This window comes from Callorhinus ursinus, unplaced genomic scaffold (genome assembly GCF_003265705.2).
Source record: "Callorhinus ursinus isolate GAN/ISIS: 27379988/994484 unplaced genomic scaffold, GSC_fseal_2.0 scaffold6, whole genome shotgun sequence".
In the NCBI taxonomy this organism is placed as follows: Eukaryota; Metazoa; Chordata; class Mammalia; order Carnivora; family Otariidae; genus Callorhinus; species Callorhinus ursinus.
In genome coordinates this window covers 24,781,070-24,797,539 of record NW_027397068.1, presented here as the reverse complement: position 1 = coordinate 24,797,539, position 16,470 = coordinate 24,781,070, and the positions used below count along the sequence as shown (strand labels likewise).

Here is a 16,470-nt window from a genome sequence, read left to right as displayed (position 1 = left end):
TCTTGAATCCTAAATTCTATATTAAGGTCATAGTAATGGCTTAGTGTTTTATGAGCCTGTGTGGTGTTAGCGACATCATCTCTTTAATCTTAACTTTGCCTCAAGCAAAAATAAGTCTTAATGTTGTAAGCTGTTTGGTAACATAACTGCCTTGTTCAGTAGGGATCATTTTCCCCCTAAATGTCACTAATATCTTGCTGTGGCTTAAAAAAAAAAAAGGAAAAGAAATACCCGTTACACTTTGTTGAAGTGGTAAATATTTCTAGTATTGAAGAATGACTTAAGGATAGAAGTTTTTCTATTTTTGTTTTTGCATTAAATTTTTACACAATTATGATATATAAATAAGTCAGGCTAAATGTAAAGGACCAATTTGGCATATTTAAGTCACTTAGTTGCTAGGTTGCTAATTAATGTTTGGATGTTACATCTCTACATTTTAAAGGAATGTTTGAAACCAAGCAGGTAGGTACAAGGGACAGACCAGAAAAAGGCTCAGCATTCTTAGAAGAAAGTCAAAGTTGAATGAAAATGAGGAGCATCTAAAGGTCACAGTTTACTGGGAAATACTAAGGCACTGGTTTCTCTGAAGCTCTGTAAGAAAATATTTCAAACAGTTATGACCCAGAAAGTCTTAAAGGTGGATATAAAGAAATAGTTTCTCGCAGTGTATAAAGAAAAGCAAATCTTAAACAACCGGAATTATTAAAGAGGTGGGTTCTTGATTTATAGTTAGAATTCAATATTTCATTTGGCCCTTGATCTAAATTACATGATTTATAATTAGAAATATGTGTTACTTTCTTAACAAGGAATTATGTCTTTGTAGGAAAAACTCAACTATATGAATCTAAATTTTATCCCTAGTGCATGCCTGAAGAAACTCTATGCATTGGGTGTAAGCTTTTGTGAACAGACATAACACTGAGTGACAACTATTGAAAATGCAGACATAGGTGGAATTCTTCTTCCAATTAGGTAGGAGACCTTAGACCTTTCACTTTTGTGAAAAACCATAATTGTAAAGGGAAGACATTTCTATTCTTGCTATCTTAATTGTTAAATTCTTTTTGGCTTTAATCTTTTTCTCATTAGGAGATGTATTTCATTGGTTTTTAATTAGAATATGAATATTTTAGGTTTTAAGTTCTTGTTTATAGTATATGGGGTAATAATATTCTTGCTTTAAATTTTAAACTAAGGAAAATAAGATTAAATTTTTAATGTTAAACTGGTAAAATCCACAAACAACATGAAAATAATTAGTTGCCTATGATAATAAACCCAGAAGTTTAATTATCTGACTGAAGAGTTTAGAAGCACCTCACATTCCATATAATATGTGGGAAATGTTGGAGAGGCAAGCCTGGGGGAAAATGATTATAATTCAGTATCAGAAAAGTGAATCATCTGTACTGCACCTTTTCTGGAGGAAGACACTGTGAACAAATTCAGGTTGGAAGAGGAGGGTCAACAAAGCTCATAGAAAAGGGAAGTCCCAAGAACCAGATGTTGACAGTGTCTATTCAGCAGTATCCTCAACAGGGGCAGAGATGGAGGGACAGAGATATAGGGTGGGCACACACATGACAGAGGTGCTCTGTTGTAGGGTTCTGAACATTTCTGAGGGCTTTTGAGATAAGCCATCTTGTGTTATGTTTTTCAGTCAGGGTCCCAACAGAAATGAGATAGCACACTCAAATCTAGGTGATTCAAGGAGGCTATATTTCCTAAGAGATTATTATAAAGGTGTAAGTAGGATGTCAAGGAATTACAAGAGATTGTGCAAGTGCCCAGAGTTAGGGTGAGATTTTCACCATCCATTGGCTTAAAGTGTGGAGAGGAGGAAGAGGTTCTCAGAACCTGGAAGGAGAGAGTTTTGTGGATCAGGTTGGTTTGAGAAATGCAGTGACCTTCTGGTCAAGGGTCCTGCCAGATAGAGGAAACGTCAGAAAAGGTAATAAATACCCTCATCTCATTCTCCTTCCTCCCTCTGATTTTCTGTTAGGCTCCCTAACCTGAAGAATGAAGGTCCAGGATCTATTGATCTAATCCATAGAGATCAGCTTATATTGGAAGAGCAAAGGGAAAGATATTTAGTAGAATCACAGTATTGTGGTTCTGTGCACACACACACAAAATTTTGCCAACTGCTTTCTCCCCAGTTTTGCTGATACCAGGAACAGAATGTTATGGGTGAAGGACATTTGCATTCTGGTCAATGGAAAGAAATGTTTCCTTTGAATATTTGTAAGATGGTGGTATATTTTACTTATGAGTTTGAGAAGCAGTGAGTCATCTGGATGAATCTTGTCATTTCTATAGATCTGATAAAGCTGAGGTTAGATCACAGTAAATTTACTAAGGCTTTTGAGTTCTCTCAGAAGACTAGTTATTGGGTCTTCTTTTGGGGACATTCAAATTTTAAAGTGGATCCCTTCCAAAATATAATCAGATCAACTTGGTAGAACTTGCTTCATATTTCTACTTAAAACATCTCACACTGTACCTAGTTCTGTTTTGGAGTTTTTAGTATTCTTCCATGTAGGTGGTTAATAAAGCAAGTGTAAAAAAATGTAATAAATAATATATCTTTGAACTGAATCCATAAAACATGAAATTACTTCATAGATTTTCCAATGTGCTTCTGAAAATTCAGAATATGAATTGACTTTTATTACTCTGCTCTAAATGAGAAATTGAATAAAGAGCCCATTTCTTCATAAAAATGATTTTATAACCTTGTACTCTGCTTTAATGATATCATTGTATATTGAAAAGTTCAGAAGACCCTCAGTGTCCTGTAACTGAAGTATTTATTTCAAAGTATCAATCTCAATATTGAATTTGATTCAAATAAAAGATTTCCTTGGGAGCAAAATAATTTTTTCACTCTTTAGTTTATTTGGTTGAGGGTGGATTTTCAAAAGAATTTGACACTGACTTTATATGCAAAAATAAAATAAAAATTTCCAAAAGTTGAATCTTTGAGCTTCGTAAATGTTGTGCATAATCTATAGTAAAATACAGAAAGGAATCCATACATTCACTTGACGTTTATTGATTGCTCACCATGTGCACCACACTGTATTGGGGGCTCAGAATGCAGAGATGGAAACCACCATCTGTTCCCTCCCAGAGCTTAGAGTACGGAAAAGAGAAAGACAGATGGAGTGCGAGCCACAGCACCCTGTGAGGAGAGGTTTCAGGAATGTGAACAGAGGGATCTCTTCTTCCTCTCCTTTTGGGTTAACTCCAAGGACGTGAATGCTAGATTTTTTGTTCTAGTCCCACAATTTCCTGAGGCTCTGCTCATTTTTTTTTTCCTAGTCTCTTTTCTCTCTGTTTTTTAGGATGGATAATTTCTATTTTTCCATCTTCAAGTTTACTGATTCTTTTCTCTGCCATCTCCTTTCTGCTGTTGAGGCCATCCATTGAGTTTTGAAATTTTAGTTACTATATTTTTCAGTTCTAAAACTTCTATTGGATTATCTTTGTGTATTACATTTCTTTGTTGAGAAATTTTATTTCTTTGCTGAAAGCCTCTATTTTTTTTCATTTGTTTCAAGTGTGTTTGTAATTGCTCACTGAAACATTTTTTTATGATGGCTACTTTAAAATCCTTGTGAAAGAATTCCAACATCTGTGCCATCTTCCTATTGGCATCTGCTGATGGCCTTTTCTTATTCAAGTTGAGGATTTTCTGGTTCTTGGTATGATGAGTGTTTTTTTATTGTACCCTGGACATTTTGAATATTATGTTGTGAGACTCTGGATCTTATTTAAATCTTGTATTTTAGAAGGCCTCCTTCTGTTATCATGCCTGCAAGGGATGGGATCACCACCTCATTACTTCCAGGTGAGGCGGAAGTGTAGCTTCCCCACTTGGTTTTCCTTGATACCCTGGGGGGGTGGGAGGGTAGGAATTAGGCATTCCTCATTACTGTTTTGTGGCTGTGGGAATTCAGGTTCTGAGTGGGCCAACACTGATATCACCCTAGCTGGGAGGAGGAGAGGGACCTCATTACCTTTCTACAATTGGTTTCCATTGACACCATGAGGTGGGGCCTCAATACTGCTGAAAAATCACCTCCTTACCATCAGGTGGGAATGGAAGTCCAAGCTACCCACATGGCCTCCTATGACACCATGTGGGAGAGACTTTGTTACTGCCCAATGGGAATGAAAGTCTTAGCTCCCTATTCAGCTTTCTCTGATATCACCCTGCTGGGGGTATTTGGCATGTCACTGTAGCTTGGTGAGGATGGAAGGCAAGTCTCCTTATTTAGTCTTACTGACAGGGGTGTGGTTGGGGTTGCTGTTTTTTCCATGCTCTTTGGCTGGAGTAGGGTTGCTGTTGGCTAAACTGTCTTGATAGTCTTCCCGTTCCTGATCCTTTGGCTGAAGGCAGTTTTTTTTGGGGGGGGGGGTCATTTTTTGTCTGCACCATCAAGTGTTTATGAGTTTCTAGCTTCTCTGGCTCTATGTCTGGGATATAAAAGGCAAAAAACAAAAACAAAAACAGAAAAACCCCCAAAACTAAACCAAACCAAACAAAAACACTAGGGAACTCACCATGGTGTTGTTCCTTGGGTCCTAATGTCCCTAGCCAATTTGCTTTCTCCTTTCTCCTTTGAGAATCTCCTTACTTCTGTTTCATATACAGTGACCAAAATTTTTAGCTGTACAATAGTGTGGGGAATAAAGAGAAGTGTCAGATGACATTGTTTTACGGCCTGGATTTAGCCTGCCTAAAGATAACATTGGACTTTTCAGTTACAAAAGCTAATAAATTCCTCTTTCGTTTGTTAAACCGACTTGAGTGGATTGTCTGACACTCCAAGTTTCCTTGGAGTAAGCAAATGTCCTGGAGCGAAGAGATAGCACATGACTAGGGCCTTCCTGACCTGGAATACAGGTCTATTTGGTGTCAGTCCTTAGGCTGAACTACACCTCACCTTCCTCTCACATTGAATTTTACAGTTTCTCTTTCAGCACTGAAGGTTCCAAGAATCTAAAGTTATTAGTTATGCTCTGGGCTTTCTTCAAACATAAGATCACTTTTATCCTATTAAATCATTAGTCAAGTAAATAAGGGTGGTGGGAAGTAAAAGGCATGAACTTAGTGGCTTGGAGTTAGAATCTATGCTTGCTTTTGTCAGTAAAGATATGAGCAACCTATGACAAATCATTTGTTCTCTTTGTGCCTCAGTTTCTGTTTTTGTATGCACTTGCTTTCAAAATTTCTGTGCCTATTAATGAGAGTGGAAGAAAGTTAGGCAAAGCATTTGTGATTTAGTGTAAAATACCAGAAAATTAAGGTTGACATTATTTATCATATCTTACCTTCATATGGAATGCAAGGAAAGGTTATTGCTGTGCTAATACAATGGAAGGTGGCATTTTCCTACAGAGCAGCAGTATGAACACAGTAAAGAAAATGAGTAAACAGGAGGTATCTTGGCCACCTAAGGTCTTGATTGTGCATTGATGGCATATGAAGGTTAAGAGCTGTCAAATGCATTGTGCTTTGAGTCAAAGTTTAAAAAATTATGCCAGAGACAGTGTTCATTTAAATAATTTAATGCAGGGAGGAAAATGATCAAGACAGAGTATTAGATATTTCCTATGCTGTAATTATTCACGGCAATAATAGCCTCGAAAATAGAGTAGCAGATTTTCTTTACTTTTGTGTGCTTTTAAAAAAGATTTTATTTAATTAATTTATTTATTTTTGGAGCAGTTTTAGATGCATAGCAAAATTGAGAGCAAGGTACAAACATTTCCCATATACCCCTACCCCCACATATGCATAACTTCCCCCACTATTGACATCCCCCATCAGGGTGGTACATTTGTTACAATGGACAAACCTACATTGATACATCATAATCAAAGTTCATAATTTTACATTAGGATTCATTTTGGTGTTGTACATTCTATGGATTTGGACAAATGTATAATGTATAATGACATGCATCCATACTATTAGAATGTATAATGTATAATGACATGTATCCATTCTTATAATATCATCCAGAATATTTTCACTGCCCTGAAATTCATCTGTGTACCTCCTATTCATCTCTTCCTCACCCCTTGAAACCCCTGGCAACCAGCAATGTTTTGACTGTGCTAGTTTTGCTTTCTCCAGAATGTCATATAGTTTGAATGATACAGAATTGCTCCAATCATGACACATATTTATGAATGACTTTGCCCCAGGGGAGGATGTTTCTGATGATCTCACTGTTCTTCAAAAGAGGCTGGAGTGGTGGCAATAATCAGAAAGCACCATAATTCAGTTTCCCATTTGAGGGGTTCAAAATCACCTTAAAGGAGTTGGTTAATTTTTCAGCAACTTAGATGAAACTTAGGGTAAGTCTCATGATATTTCTTTTTTTTTCTTTTTAAGATTTTACCTATTTATTTGAAAGGGGGGGGAGGGAGAGCACAGAGGGAGAGGGAGAAGCAGACTCTCTGCTGGGCAGGGAGCCCGATGTGGGGCTCCATCCCAGGACCCCAGGATCATGACCCGACCTGAAGGCAGATGCCTAACCAACTGAGCCACCCAGGCATCCCTAGATTGGCTTCTTTTGCTTGTTAATATGCATTTAAGCTTCCTCCATGTCTTTTCATGGCTTGCTGACTTCTTTCTTTTTAGCACAGAATACTATTTCATTGTTTGGATGTACCATCGTTTATTTATCCATTTACCTACTGAAGGATATTTTGAGTTCCTTCCATGTTTTGGCAATTATGAATAAAGCTGCTATAAATATCCATGTGCAGGTTTTTTGTGAATCTAGTTTTCACCTCATTTGGATAAATACCACAGAGTGTGATTCCTGGATCATATGGCGAGAGTATGTTTAGTATTGTAAGAAACTGCCAAACTGTCTTCCAAAGTGCATGTACCATTTTGCATTCCCACCAGCAATGAATGGGAGTTCCTGTTGCTTGCTACACACAGCCTCAACCGCATTTGGTGTTGTTAGTGTTCTGGATTTTGGCCACTCCAACAGGTGGGTAGTGGTATATATATATTTTTTAAAATTTGTATTTCCCTTTTGACATTTGATGTGGAGATCTTTTCATATGATTATTTGCCATCTGTATATCTTCTTTGATGTCTATTCAGTTTCTTTGGCCCATTTTTAAATTGGGTTGTTTTCTTATTGTTGGGTTTTTAAGAATTCTTTGTGTATTTTGAATAGCAGTCCTTTATCAGATGTGTCATTTGCAAATGTTTTCTCCCAGTCTATGGCTTGTCTTATTCTCTTGGTGTGATAGTCCTTTGGTCCTTTGTTCTTTTTGGCATCAATGTAAGTCTCAACTTACTTATGTGGTCCTCTTATATGTATTGAATATGGACTCAGTGGTGGAAGGAGATGCTGGTGAAGGGATTTCAGAAGAACATAGTCTTGTCCTTTCTGTGTAACTCCTTAGGGAAGAGCCAGGTAAGTGTGGGGAAGCGAGGGGTTTGACTATCCACAGGGCGTCCCCATGTGCTGGCAGGGCCAGTGCATAATTCTGCAAGCTAGGGTTGGGTCTCAAGTCAGAGGGTGAATTTTAGAATTTAGAAGAGAATGAGTTTTATTATGTTTCTTCTCTTATTTCAAAGACAGCCAGCCAGAGGGAAGTGATGAAATTCATGGAATTTAAAGTGAACAAAGTAGGCTTACTTTGAATTTGTGGTGAGTTACAATAGTTATTATTGTAGTTAAACCAGCCTGTCCTAATTTATAAATTAAGTTTTTTTTCCAAAGAAGGAACTTATTTTTGAGTCAAGGAAAAATAAAGCAGGAGTTTTTCATTACCAGCAGAAGCCAGGGTAGTTGTATCACACCCAAGCAGCTTCGGATTGTTTTCTCAGATGATATTCCTTGTGGTTGCCAATATGGTTGGCAAGATGCTCATTTCAGTTACAGAAGTCTGTAAACTAAACCCTCACCTGTTCCTTCCCTGCCTTGTTAACAGGCTGTCATTCAAAACTGAATGGTGTAGACTTTTTTTTTTTAATTTGCAATAAAATAAAGCTGCTCATTCAAAAGAGTTAACAACAATTTAATTATTTTACATTTTGGCTTTTAAAAATAAGATTGCTTTTATGAAAATTACTGGATTGAACAGACATGCAAATGTGATGGCTAATGCAGTGACAATTTATGTTTTAAGTTATTTTCTTCCTTATAATTATGGATTTGAGTGACAAGATTGCTAGCATCACAATTGCCAATATGGTTTAGAAGGAAAGGCACCACAAAATAAGTGCTTCAAAGTGTCCTAAAATGTATTTGGTGCCTTTTAGCTTTATTAGAATGATTATAATATGCCTTCTATTTTATTATTCATTCTCACAGATAAGTAGAGACTAGTGTGTGACTAGGAAGCTGTTTTGTTGAGAATTCCAGATGAATCACAACATCCACTTCTGTTATTGTGATGGGACTCTTCATTCCTTGGACAAGCTGATTGAGTCACTAATGCATGGCTCTTTCTTCTCATTGTCATTAGGCCATCTGCAGTGCCATGCGTGCATGGCTTCTACCATCTCTGTCAAATGCCATTACAAGTGTTTGTTGTTGTTGCTACTTGGGTTTTTCTTTCCCCACAAGAAACTGAAGCAGGAATGAAACTGATGGAGCTAATAGAGATTTGGGATTAGTGATTTTTTCTAAAGAAAGTCATGGGTTAGTCTCACTGAAGTTAATAATGTCTGTTGAAGTCAATGTTCTGAAACCTCAGCAGGGGTATTCAAGCTGTCTTTGATTTCAGCATGATTTGAGAGGATTTGAATTTACTTTTTTAGTTTAAATTGATAGTGAAGGAGGTCCCTGGGTTGTCATAGATATTTTGGCATCTTTGTTTATCAACAAAAATGTTTATTATCACCTGAAATGATCTCCCATCATATCTATATGCAACAAATTATGAAAGAAGGTTGTACTATATAGACTGTATAGAAGGATGTTGGAAGACAGAGGAACACAGAGGCTCTTCAAGGGAGGACAGAAGGTGACTCTGGACAGGACAGTAAAAAATTCTGTAGGAGAGACCAAAGAAGTCCACTGACTGTACAAGAGGTTAGGGTCCTTTCCCCTTAACCGTATGAACCAGGACCTTGCCTATTCATTGGTGAGTCATTTATCTGAGGAGGAGACGAGACTCACTGATCAGTATCAACAGCTGTGGGAATGGGGATAGTGTTTTCTTAGAAAGCAGCAATGAACCAATCCAAAGCAGTGAGAAGTTTTGGGGAGCAGGGGCGCCTGGGTGGCTCAGTCTGTTGAGTGACCAACTCTTGGTTTCTGCTTGGGTCATGATCTTGGAGTCATGGGATCAAGCCCTACATTGGGCTCTGTGCTCGGCAGGGAGTCTGCTCAGGATTCTCTCTCTCCCTCTCCCTCTGCCCCCTCTTGCCCCCCTTCCCCACCCTGTGCTTTCTCCCTCTCTTGCTAAAATAGGTAAATAAATCTTTTTTTTTTTTTTGATTTTGGGAAGCAGAGAGCAGGAAAGGGGAGTTGTACCCTGTGAGCCTTTCTTGAAAGGAGGAATAAAAGCATGAGCATTTGAATTGAATGAATTTTCTGGCTAAATTCTTTCATTATTTGCACACCTCTCTGTATGATCTGTCCTCTTACTGTTGGGTGCAAGTGCTGTGTAATATTTTCTATTGATTGGATGACTCAATAATGTGCAAGAGATCTTGTCATCATCTCTGACATGATTAGAAATGCTAGATATGATCACCTGGCAATATTCTAGGAGTTTCTTGGAGGAGATTCAGGAAATGAAACTTCTTATATGGATTATGTATGTATAGATTCATTTTATTTCTAAATTAGAATCTATTTTCTTTCAGTACTTCCATCCCAAACATGGCAAGTAACAAGGTTATCATTTGATTTTCTTTCTTTTTGGGAAAAAAATTAAATGTGCAACTTAAACACCAGAAACTTATCTTAGAAAAGCTTTGCAAATATATTTCTTTCTATGCTGACAACTATGGAAAAGTGTTATAAATTGCTACACTGTAGTAATATGAAGAGACAAAGTGAGGTCAAATCATGCCAGGGTGACTCCATTGAAGAAAAAAGCTTGAAATTTGATCATACTAAGAATGGCCTGCTTGTTCCTTAAAAGCTATTTGAACCATTTCTCCACTACCAGATTTGGAAACTGAAATTTTAGACAGCCAGGGCATGGAATAGCAGAACGTCTAACTCCCCCGTCCCTTCCCCCCAGCCCCGACTGAGGCCTCTTCCCTTCCGTTCCTATGGATTGTCTTTTGATCCCTTCACATATTATTTATACTTCTCTGGTAATGAAGTAAAGAGAAAAGTAATGAAAGTGAAAATGCATATTGGTCTATTTGAATGAAAAGGGATTTTAAAAAACATAGATTGTAATGTTTCCAGATTTTTTCTTTGTCTCAAGTAGTAATGAGGTTCTCATAGCGCACAGTTGGGCTCAAGTTATAAGATTATTCCCCCAGTTAAATATAAAATTGAGTCTCATCAAGTTACATTCATGTTTCCATTTTTCCAAGGTGAAACAGACAGGAAACACTGGATACATCAGATATTCCAAAATCTAAATATTTTGCAATTGTTATCAATCACTAGCTAATGTTGTTTTTTCTTCATCTGTTATATTTTGTAGGATGAAGTTTTATTATTTGAATTAATATTATTTGACCAAAATACCTGATCTGTGTATTTATATAAACCCCCAAATAGTTTGAAGCAGGTGGTAAATATATATGAATATATATATTTGTGATAGGTTTTATTAAATTCTACCTGTGCACCCTTTCAAGAAATCTCTTTTGCCTGCCCATCCCTAAGCATTCACTAACTCTGTAAGAACAGCACCTAGTAAATTATAGATACTGACATTCAGAGGTAACAGACAGAAGTGTTAGTTCATTTAAAAAAATGGAGTGCGGGAGTGCCGGCGTCGCAGAGCTACCCGTTTGTTTGGAGATGGCAGAGGTGGAGGAGACACTGAAGCAACTTCAGAGCCAGAAGGGAGTACAGGGCATCATTGTGGTGAACACAGAAGGCATTCCCATCAAGAGCGCCATGGACAATCCCACCAGTATGCCAACCTCATGCACAACTTCATCTTGAAGGCCCGGAGCACAGTGCGTGAAATCAACCCCCAGAATGACCTCACCTTCCTTCGAATTCGCTCCGAGAAAAATGAAATTATGGTTGCACCAGATAAAGACTATTTCTTGATTGTGATCCAGAATCCAACTGAAGAAGCCACTCTCTTGGCTCCCTGCATCATTCCTTAATTTAATAGCCCCCAAGAATAATAATGTTTAATCATGTCAACCAACTGGCAGGTGGAAATCACCCTAGAGCCTACTTAGACCAACCCAGTGACCAAAGTCACCAAAGTCATCCCTCTGCTGGCCAATCACCCTTGAATCCTTGTGAGGGCCTTCTTTCCTCACCTCCAGATTTTGGAGCAAGAACTTCGAGCAGCCCACACCCTACTTCTCCTGACCTTCAGTTCACTTTGTCACCCTTGGAAAAGGCTGTTTTTCTTTAACTAAAAATAACTGAAATGCTTAAAAAAAATGGAGTGCATTTCTAAACATCTATTTTCTTTCTTTTTTTTTTAAGATTCATTTATTTTAGAGAAAGAGAGAGAGCAGAGGGAGGGGAGGAGGGAGAGGGAGAAAGAGAATCCCAAGCAGACTTTGTGCTGAGTGCCAGCCTGATGTGGGGCTCGATCTCATGATCCTGAGATCATGACCCAAGCTGAAACGAAGAGTGGGACGCTTAACTGACTGAGCTCACCCAGGTGCTCCTGAACATCTCTTTTCTTAAGAAAAAGTCTAAAACAGGAATTGCAAATGCATATACTTCAGCAACCAAGAAGATAATATGAATATATTAATTCTAATATTTTACAGTAATGGCAATGCAGTAAATATCTTACTTTTCTCTTAGTTCTGCTCTAAAATAAACAATGGCACAAACACATGATAAATAACCATTGATCCTGATCATAGCAGAGGGCAGACAACAGTCAGGACCCAGCTGAGGTAGAAAGGGGCTGCTCAGCTCTGTAATTGGTGCCACAAGGGAATGTGGGCTTAATGTGGCCAGATCTCCTGATTTTTCAAGAGGTGTCATAAATTTGGATTTGTGATAGTTTACATATATTTTACATAATGGCAGTATAAAAACAGAATAAAAAATTGTAAACATCTCATGACAGTGTTCAGGAGGACAAACAAAACCTGTCTTCAGGCCAGACTTGACCCATGTCTGTCAGTTTGCAACCTCTGGTCTATGTGCTGGTTATTCTCAAAAGTATTTCTCCTGTCCTGAGTTGCAGGACAGGAGAAATATAGAAATATATTATATAGAAATCTGCTGACTGGATGTTTTTGCTTGCATATCCCATCAATTAATATGTTCATGGGCTGCCCTGCCTTCAGCCAAGCCTACTCCACTCCCCAAACTGCCACCCCCCCCCCCAGTGGTCTGTTCAATCAGTGACACTACTGTGGCATATCAGGATACTGTCATCTTACTTACTCTTCCAATCAGTTGCTAGATCCTCTGAGGTCATCCTAAATATTTCGTGATTCTGTGGTTTGTCCAACCTCAATTTCTGCTGATCATCTGTCTTTGGGATTGCTATGATAGCCTCCCAGTGGTCTCCTGGCTGCCTGAGTGGTCTATTGAAAATGCAAATATGACCTTGCCCTCTCTTGGTTAAATGTGTTCCAATAGCTGGCCTTCATCTACAAAATGAAGTAGACCCTGATCTCCTCAGGCTGACAAAGCCCATCTCTCCCTGCTCCTGCCTGTCTCTCCAGACCCATGCCTCACCACTCCCTGTCTTGCATCTTGTTGATATCAAAGTCTTGTTTTTCTGCACCCTTCATACTCTTTAATTTTTTTTTATTTTTTTTATTTTTTTTATAGATTTTATTTATTTATTTGAGAGAGAGAATGAGATAGAGAGAGAGCACGAGAGGGAAGAGGGTCAGAGGGAGAAGCAGACTCCCTGCCGAGCAGGGAGCCCGATGCGGGACTCGATCCCGGGACTCCAGGATCATGACCTGAGCCGAAGGCAGTCGCTTAACCAACTGAGCCACCCAGGCGCCCTTCCTTCATACTCTTTAATGACTGTGCTTTGCTTATGCTATTCCCTCTTTCTGGAAATCTCTGTTTCTCTTCTTTGAGTGACTCACTCTCATCTGTTCCTCAGAACTCTGCTGAGACCTCACGTCCTACAGGCCACTTTCTCCCAGGCTTATCTCCCACCAGTTAGCATACCAAGCTAAAATAAGCTGTTCGTCATCTAGGTGGGAACATTCTAAACAGCAGAAAGCTCACATTATTATCTTGGATTTCTCAGTTCCCAGCAGTGTTCCTGGCCAAAGGAAGACAAACAAATGATGTGTTGAACTGAGATGAACTGAGTGGTTCCAGGGTCTTTGCCGGGAGCAACAGTTAAGTAGATCCGCATGTTCATCAGGGTGCTAGGGAAGTACAACTGTTGAGACAGTGCGGGTCACATACTGGTCACACACACACACACACTCACATGCTTGCACGCTCACACTCACAGAGGGCTAATGTAAGACCAGGCAATGGGTTGGTGGGTTGAGAAAATATTATCAGCTTTGGTTAAAACAACAACAGCAACAACAAACCCTCCCTAGCTAATTTGCTGCTTTTCACCCTAAGACTTAAGGAAAGGTGAATATAGGACCCAAAAGCTACCTGGTTATGTATTTTCTTGAGTGCTGCTGCAATGTGACTTTCAGTGGCATCCAGAAGGAGCATTTTCAATTTTTAACCCTTTCCCTGGGGCAACCTGCCAAGGACCCCTGAGGGCATTACTATGGGACTCTCCAGAATGCTGGTATCTGTTAATTCTCTTGTCCTCACTCACCTTGTGTTTTTTGGACAAAGTCCTGAGGAAGCCCAGAAGATGCCCTTGGGAAATGCTCAGGCGTGGGGATGGTAAGTAGGTTTCACCCCACGTGCCAATCCCCACCGAATGGTAGTAACACTAGTGAAACACAGCCCAAATCCCTGTCTACAAGGAGACATATAAAGCAAGCAGTTATGTTATAGAACATAAGTGCCATGACAAGACAGGGAAGAAGGAAGACTCACAGTCCAATCCGAATTCTAAAGCAGCTACTCAGCGTGGTTTCTGACAATAAGGAACTTGCCAAAACATAAATCAGTGCACTGTTTCCTCTGTCTACAATGTCTTGCCGCAGAAAGTGTCAATGGACTTCAGCATTGTGTGTAGTGATGTAGCCAGTTTACATTGAGGTGCAAGCTCTATTACTCCAGGCATGTAGGTGATAAGCAGTTTACTGACAGAAAATACAGTGGTAGTGTTCTAGAAAACCCTCTAAGGTAAACAAGGGGGAAATGGAGAGTTTGTTAGAAATATAGCCTTTGCCGTCAGACAGACCCAGGTTTGTAGCCTTGAGAAAGTTACTTAGTCTCAAAGTCTCATAAGTGGGGTCATAGTGTTTACTTTATAAATTTGTGTGAGGATTAAGTGAGAAAATGTTAGTAGATCGCTAAGCCCAGTGCCAAGAGCACTCATCCAGTGTGTGTGTGTTTTATTCCCCCTCTTATGAAGTCATAGATATGATTATGCCTGCCGCTCCCTGGAAGTTTGGAATTAGCTTCACCGAGCAGGTATTGCATGCCAACACTGAGTCCAAACACGGCCAACCGAAATAGGCCCCAAAGGGTGCAACTTGGCAGGTGTGGGTACACACTCATTTCTCTTAGACCTGCAGCCTGAATCTGTTTTCTATGGCTGGAATATAATGGTTTCAAACTCAGACTTCAGACATGTCAGTTCCTTAAAAAGAGTTTCTCTAATTAATATTCATTCTTAGATTCAGGACCATGGGAAAATCTGCTTAAGCCCAATAAAATATATTTATTTTCTTAGCAGAATTTTAGTCCTATTTGCATGTACAATAATTTCCTTCAACAAAATAGTTTTGCCTTATTTCTAAAGTAATTTGTAATCCATAATTTAATAAAGTAAATATAAGGTGTAAAATAATTCTACCTACATGTAATATGTTTGAAGTGAAAGTATTAAAAATAACCAGAGCTGGCTCAAAAGTACTTAGTTATTATTAGTTGTCTTTTGTATATATTAACTGAAGAAAACGTTGTCATTTTTGCTTCCAAAGAACAGGGGAGGGGAGAGGAGTTCAGTAAAGAAAAAGGCGATAACATTTATTGAATGTCTACTATTTGTCAGAAAAATTCATATATGCCATCTTGTTTTATCTTTACAACCATAGGAGGCTGGTGGAGTCATCTTGCTTTAAAAATGAGGAAATTCATAATCAATTAATTTACATAACAGGGTTGTTAATTAGCTGGGTACCCAGAAGGCAGACCCATTGTTTATTGCCAGGGTAAAGAAACAGAGGACCTTTTTAGAATGTTATGCTGAATTCATTCAAGGGATATTGAATGCCTCTTGCAAGGGAGGCACCAAACCAGGCACTGGGAAAATTAAATAGATGTGTGGAACTGACCTCAGGGGTTTGGTAAAAGAGGAGTATATGTAGACATTGGATGCTAGTTGATGCTTCAAGAACTAATTGCTTAGTTCATCTATTGATGTTCATTTCCATTTGTTGATAACGATCATTACTTAGAGCAATTATTTTGGCCTTGATTGCAGATATCATTATTGGTGAAATTGAAATAATCTTAAACCTTTGAATTTCATTGTTGTAAATATCTTCTATAGCACTGTGACCATGTCCATGTTATAGCACAGATCAGATGTCCTCCTAAGTGGACTGATGTACTTGAGGTCGGGTCATGTTTCATCTATCCATAGTGCTTGGATGCCTCGTCCACGGCCTGGCACCTGACAGGTGTTCAATAAATATTTGTTGAATGAGTCAAAGTATTGCTGGGGCAAACCATTTAAAAAAATACGTAATTAGTCTTAACAATATGTCTAAATTAAATTCCAATTAAAAAACTTGTTAATTGCTTTTCTCTGCTTAGCTATTAGCTGACACATACTTACATACTGTCAACAACCTAATAATCATTGTACAGAGTTTTTAACAATTGAAGACTGTGTTTTTTTCCCTGACTACATTTTAATACATTTTGGTGAGCATATTGCATTGATTACCAGAAACTAGTATTTCTTTTTTTCTGACTTTGGTTTTTACATTATCATAATTTTTGCCTTTTTTTCCAATACACAGCCCAGGGTTATTGCCAGAGTTAAAAAGAAAGCTCCTTTGAACCTTTGAGCATTACTAATACTCAACCTTTATATATATACACATATATATGTATATATATTTATATTTATTTAATATGTAATATCAATATATTAATATAATATATATTTATTTAATATATAAATATACTTATTAAATATATTACATTATTAAATATAAATATATTGCTA

At 38.2% G+C, this 16,470-nt stretch overlaps 1 pseudogene; it reads left to right on the top strand.

The window, feature by feature from the left end:
- Positions 1-10,973: 10,973 nt before the first annotated feature.
- On the top strand, positions 10,974-11,583 carry LOC112814719 (dynein light chain roadblock-type 1 pseudogene; annotated as a pseudogene).
- The last annotated feature ends 4,887 nt before the right edge of the window (positions 11,584-16,470 follow it).